We start from the raw sequence: 5972 nt of genomic DNA on the forward strand, positions 1-5972 counted from the left end.
GATGCCAAACAGTGGTGGTGGGTCCAGGCAGGGGCCACCTCCCAATCAAGGCCACGGCTTATCCTGCCGTGCCGCTCTCCCGCCCAGGGCAGCTCCCAGCACACACAGCGTGGCCCGGCTTCTGCAGGCGCCGGGAGCAGCTGGGCAGGAGCCTTCTGCAAGTGAGCGCTGCTTTCTGCCTTCTCTCCCCAGAGTGCCAACACCTGATCCACTGGTGTTTGTCCAAGCACCCCATGGACCGGCCAGTGCTGGAGCAGATCTTCTACCACCCTTGGGTGTTGGGTGGGCATTTCTGATGCCTTGCCGCAGCCTCTGCAGCACCCAGTTCCCGTGTCCCACGCAGGACTGAGGGCCCAGGAAATAAAACAACCCAAAAGCCACTGTGGGCTGGCGAGTCTGGTCCTTGTTAGCAACTTCAGCTAAGGGAACCTCTTGGCAAATGGGGTAATCAGAGCATTCCCTTCAGCCTTTGTCAAGCTTTTGATGCCTTTCCTCCAGGTTGTCCCTCAAAATCAGAGGGGGGTGGAGCCTGCACCAGTCCCCCCAAATCGGTGAGAGGCAGAGACTACTCCCAGGCCCCTCAAAACTGGAGGAGGATGGAGACGATCCCTGGGCCCCCCAAACTGAAGGGAGATAAATACCCAGCCCCCCCAAAATAAGAGATTAATGGAGCCCAGAGTAGCCCCCAAGTGCGAGTGGGAAGGGGAGACTGCCAGCCCCCCCAAAGAGGAGGGGAATTGTGCCTGTGCCAGCCCCGCAAATTGCAACGGGACAGAGAACACCCTTGGTCTGGAAAAGGTCAAAGAGTGGTTTGGGGCTGCCAGGATGGTGACAACACTGGCACCCCCCAAATCAGAGGGGGACAAAGAGCCCGCACAGGCTTCCCAGAAGCAGAAAGGGGGCAGCAAATATCCCCTGTCCCCCTAAGTCGGAGTGGCACAGACACAACTCGAGCCCCCCCATAGTGGAGGGGGACAGACACAAAAGGCCCCACAAAAAGAGCATGGGGAACCAAGACCTCTACCGGCCCTGCAAAGGTAAGGAAGATGGAGAAACTCCCCATCTGTCTTTGTTTTGGAAGACAGGTGTGTCATGGGGTGACTTTACCTTTAAGACAGCTTTGGGAGCTGGGAGGAAGTTGGAGCTGCGAGAGGCTGATGGGAGTCTTTTCTTGTGACCAATTATTGGTCATTTCTAAGAACTGAGAGCAGTTTTGACCATTGAAAAGTGAGATCAACAACACCTTGAGATGTAAAGCCGGGGCTCTCTTGTTCTCTTTGGTTTCTGGCTTCTGACGAGGTAACAGGCTCTGTCTCGGCCTCCTCCCCCCTCCAGGCCGGACAAGGCCGCAGAGGGCGGGGGGGGAGAAACGGAGCCAGCCGGCCTGGCTTGGTTTGCAGTTTCTGCTGCTGAACTGAAACCTGACACCATCAACATCTGCAGCTTTCCAAGACTTTAACTCTTTTACTACCTGGATGAGACTTGCAGATGACTCTTTTTCTGAGAGAGAGAGAAGGATGAGAGAGAGACAGAGATAACATGAAGAAGACATGATAAAACCATCAAAAACAGTGAAGAAAAGAGTTAAGTTTTAGATGGGGAAGAGAGAATAAGGAGATGCTTTAATTAAACTGAAATATTTTTCTGTTAAAGCTATGGAGATGGACAATAGTGTTCTGAAAAAGAGCTCCTTTAATTCATGACAGAGTATATTGGGAGGAATGGAGTGTTCAAAGTGTGGATTTTCAGCAAGAGGTGGAGTAATTGTGATGCTGTGAGATACTGAAACAGAGGGAAAAGTAATAGTTGAAGATTTGTAGCCTTTTGAGAGGCAAAGAGCAAACTTCTCTTTCCAGAGAAGCTCACAGAGACAGATGAAGAGAACTTTTGCCCTTGAATAACTCATCCTTAAAAATGACACCGCTAGACTCATTGACCCATACACACCTCAGAGTGATGTGAAATGGGAGGAGTGAACTGGTGACAGATTTCTGGGCAGCTGGCATCAGGAAAATAGAAAACTATAACAGAAATGGTTTTCGTGTGAAAAACTCCATAGATTAGCAGAAGAAGACTTCTGTTTCTCTACAAGTTCTGATGAAAAGACTCTAACAAGAATTGGGACTGATTTAAACACCAAACTTCCAAATTTTTTGTCTCTATGTTGTCATGTGAACAAAGGAATGGTTGGGTAGTGGGGGAGAAAGAGGTTTTCTGGAAGTTCTTCTGGTGTTCTTATTCTTGTAGTTCTGTTAATAAACTTTCTTTATTCCTTTTAAGTTTTAAGCCTGTTTTGACCTTGTTCTAATCCACATCTCACAGCAAGAAGTAAGTAAGTTTTCTAGTAATTTTTTAGCTACTGCTTTAAAACCATGACATTTATTTGGTGCGTTGGCCAGGAAACAAAATTAGCAAATCTAAACCACAACATTGTGCTGCACCCCAGGGCCAGGCTCTGCCTCTCTTGGCTCTGGCTGCTGCTTCCAAGCTGTCCTTTGTGATTTTTATTTGCAAGCCACCTCTCTGACCAGCTTCCACTTTGCTTGAAAAATTCAGCACCATGTTGGGGGCTGAACAAGTCCCAGAGCTGGGGAGAAGGATTTGAGATGCAATTTGCATCCCAGAGTTGTTACAGTGGGGAAAATGTCACATCCCTCCTGTGCCTGGAGCTGCTAATCTTGTTGCAAACATTGAAAACCTCTTCAGCTTCTCTCATTCTACCTAAATTTGATGACTGCTTTGATTTCACACCTCTTCCATGCAGGTTTTTCCTCTGTCCTTGGCAAGAATTGTCAGGCCTGAGAAATTTTGTTGAGCCTTGGGACAGCTCCCATCATCTATCCCTGCTCCTAATGCTGCTTTGAATTCTCTTGGGAATGTGAGCATGAGGGAAACTGGGGGGACTTTAGTGAGAGGAAAAGTGAAGCACAGAGGCTGAAGTGCAAATGTAGAGTGTGCAGGGTCAGCACAGTCTGCAGTGTTGTGGGGATTTGGGCCATGCAAACAGATGTTTCTTCTCTGGGAATGGCTGATTCCTTCGGTGTGTCTCCTCCTGAAATTGCTGTGCACCAGGGCTGGTGCTGGAGCTGCAGCAGCACAAAGTTGCCAGGGAGCCGTGTGGGAGCCAGTGGGAATCATTTCTTTGCTGCTTTGGATGAAAAGTTGTGACATGAATCTCTGTGTCAGGGAGGTGCCACGTTCATGCTGCTGCAGTGCCCACACACTGTGTCTGGAGACAGCTCAGGAGAAAAGGAAGAAAGGCCAGGATGAAATCCCATGTGCTACTGAACTCTATCAGAAAGTGCTTGGAGTGAAGTGTGTGAAGTGACTGGGGAGAGCTGGATAGAAGGGACAGCTCTGAGCAGTGTGTGGTACATCATGACATCCTTGCAGTGATCTTTGCACAGAGATGAAAAAGTATCAGTTTGCATGGCCTGAATCTGTGGGTCTGGAAATTCTGCGTGTTGCACAAGCTGTGCTGAGCTCACCTGGCTCTGAAATAGCTGAAATATCATCTCTGCACCTTAGGCAGGAAGAGCATCAGAGTTGTGAAGAGATGAATAAAAATCAGTCATAACCCAGAAGCAAACCTTGGCAATAGACGTGTGGCAGGTGAGGAGACTGAAAGCTTTCATTCTTGTCCTGGGAGAATGAATTCAGCAATAAAAAATCCTGTCTCTTGGCATTAAAATACTTTAGTTTCAGCTCTGCCCCAGCCCATCAATGTCCCTGTGTGGTTGGGGGTTGTTCTCCCCCTGTAGCTCTCTGCAGGTTGGTGCTAATTCAAGATGTTCTGGCAGGTTCCAATGTTTTGGTGCCCAAGCAGGGAGTGCAGAACAGGGATTACAAGCGCTGACATTTGCTGTGCTAGAAAGTCCAAGGGACAAATTTGTGCCAATTAAGGTCTCCCCTTTAACTAGGAGGAACAATTGATGTTGTGCTTGTAGCAGAGTGTGGTGAGAGAGGGGGTTTCCAAAGGAAATCTTGGTGCATGTAGGCCAGAGGCCCCTGTGCTGAGGCTCCCTCCAGGCTGGCTCCAGCCCCTCAGGGTGCCCAGGAAGCAGGCTGCCCGCAGCCCAGGGCAGCCTCCTTAGCCCTGGGGCAAGCCAGGGAAGAGCCATGGTTGAGGCTGAGCCCTGCTCCCATGTGGGATGCCATGGGACAGGGCCCACTGGGATTTGCCCCTCCAGCTACCAAGTGTGTGCAGAGAAACTGCAAGGAGAGGGTGAGCTCTGTCAGTGGGACCCCCTGTGCACAGGGAGCCCACTCCTGGGGTGGCTGTGCCAGCTCCCGCAGGGACATCCAGCCCTGGGAACCTGGAGCGAGTGGAAAGCACAACTTTGCAAATGCAAAGAGTACTGGGGTGTGAAAAACAAAGAATGTTAATTTGTAGAAGAAAAGGAACAAGAATGAGCTACACAACATATTTACATTGTAAGAATATTGGTAACAACAACAACAACAAACTATAGAACCTATTTACCTAAGAACATATCTAAGAAAACTACATGAAACGTATTTACAGAACACTACAGCAAACTCTAAAACATCTATCATGAACACAACAACTGTAAAACGTATATACAGCAGGGTGGCATCTGTGTCCGGGATATGCCTCAGTCCTGGAAGAAAAACAAGTAGCACGGTCAGTGCAGTCAGGCATGGAGGGGTGTTCCATGTGCTGCCAGGCTGGGACACTGGCACAGTGGCACTCTGCTGCCAGAAGTGAGGCTGGCTGGGGCTGGGGGCTGTGGCCCAGGCACTGGAACAGGGCTTGTGTGGCCCAAAGCAAGCCCAGGCCAGCCCAGGGATGGCCAGCAGAATCCAGTGCATGGGCTAGCGTGTCCCTGAGCAGGGAGTGCCCAGCCCAGCCCCAGGCTGGCAGCAGGGGACCCACTCTGCCTGTGGGGAGCACCTGCCTGTTCTGCTGCTGGCATCGCTCTTCACCCAACACCATGTCCTCCTCCTTGTCTTTTGCATCAATCTCCATCTCCTCAATATTGTCTTTCATGTCCACCTCCATTTCTTCCTCTCTCTCATCCACGTCCACTTCCATCTCTTCCTATCCCGTCTTCTCTCCATCCACTTCCATTTTCTCTTCGGTATCCATCTGTGTATCCACCTCCATCTCCTCCTCTGTGTCTGTGCCAGCCTGCAGAGGTAGCAAAATCTCCCAGTGGGGTCCCTTTCCCACACTATCCCACAGAGCTCCAGCCCAGCCAGGCAGCTGCGGGGTGTCCACCTCCGTGGAATAGTACCATACCTTCTTTGGAGCAAATGCAGACATCCTGCAGGGATGGAGAGCAAAATGCACACAACGGGGAGCTTTTGGGACTGCTGGGGGTATGAGGGAGCAGGTGACAGCAAGGTGACAGGGGTAGGCCTGGAGCAGGGTGAAGAGCGTGCTGACACAAGGAGCCAAGGGTTGTGTTGTGGCCGTTGCTGGATGCTGGAAGTTCTAGCTGGAGCGTGCACTGTGACATCAGTGCCAGGAGCCCAGGCCCAGGCTGAAGTGGACAAGGGAGATGCTAGAATGATGGAATCCCTGGGTGCTTGGGCTTGGAAGGGACCCTAAAGACCATCTTGTTCCAAGCTGAGCAATCTTCCCCCAGAATAGGTTGCTCAGAGCCCTGCTCCCAGCTGGCCTTGGATGTTGCCAAGGATGGAGCATCCCCAGCCTCTGTGCCCAGCCTGGGCCAGTGGCCCAGCAGCCTGAGTGGAAAAGAGCAGCTGCATTAGATCCAACTTCAATCTCACTCCTGCAGTTGAAAGCCTTCTCCTCTCTGTGCCCATCTTTCCTAGAGCTGCAGGGAGGCCTCCCCAGCCCCTTCTCTTTCCAGGCTGAGCATCCCCAGCCCCACATGGACAGCACTCAGATCCGTGGGGGTCGAGGCTAAAGGGTGGCAAACGGCATCAGGAAGTGAGAGATGGAAGCTTTTGGAGATGGAAGGTTTGCCTCTAAATGGAGAAAA

The 5972-nt window shown here is 50.9% G+C and overlaps 1 long non-coding RNA gene across 1 annotated transcript; it reads right to left on the reverse strand.

The window, feature by feature from the left end:
- Positions 1–4551: 4551 nt before the first annotated feature.
- On the reverse strand, positions 4552–5417 carry LOC147646171 (uncharacterized). The gene is made up of 2 exons (XR_015281940.1): positions 5264–5417; positions 4552–5152 (listed from the first exon to the last, which is right to left on the reverse strand). It is a non-coding gene; the product is annotated as an uncharacterized LOC147646171 (long non-coding RNA).
- Between the last annotated feature and the right edge of the window lie 555 nt (positions 5418–5972).

The sequence above is a fragment of the Cyanistes caeruleus genome, unplaced genomic scaffold, assembly GCF_971803275.1.
Source record: "Cyanistes caeruleus unplaced genomic scaffold, bCyaCae1.hap1.1 HAP1_SCAFFOLD_117, whole genome shotgun sequence".
Taxonomy (NCBI): domain Eukaryota; kingdom Metazoa; phylum Chordata; class Aves; order Passeriformes; family Paridae; genus Cyanistes; species Cyanistes caeruleus.